Genomic DNA, 436 nt, shown 5'->3' with positions numbered 1-436 from the left:
GGGGCCCGGGGCCAGCGGCCCGCGCGGACGCTGCGGCCGGAAGCCCACGCGAGGGTCGGTATGAGGGGCCGTGGGGGCGCTGCGTAGAGTAGGGCGGGCCTCGGAGGGTCCGCGGCGGTTGCCTTCAGCCACTATCCGGACCCCCTCATCCTCTCCAACCGAGGGTCAAGGAAGAGGCCGATGGCACCCTCGGCCAGCGGTTGTGAGAACAGCGTAATCCATCAGCCATCGCGGGGGAACCGGAGGGAGAAGGAGCGCCTCCCGCCCGCCGTCGCCAGACACCACAGGGGGTGCTTCCGGAATCCCCGGGGCTGAGCGCCTCCGCCTCCAGGTGTGGCGTGGAGCCCAGGTTGGCACCCCCTGGGAGCTTCCTGAGATGGCTGTGTCAAGTGCACCCAGGATTTTGTAGAAAGCACTTGGCAGCCCTACTCCGTCT

This window comes from Echinops telfairi, unplaced genomic scaffold (genome assembly GCF_000313985.2).
Source record: "Echinops telfairi isolate 266 unplaced genomic scaffold, ASM31398v2 ScPeMD7_7469;HRSCAF=8507_0, whole genome shotgun sequence".
NCBI classification, from domain to species: Eukaryota; Metazoa; Chordata; class Mammalia; order Afrosoricida; family Tenrecidae; genus Echinops; species Echinops telfairi.
This window is presented reverse-complemented; position numbering follows the sequence as displayed.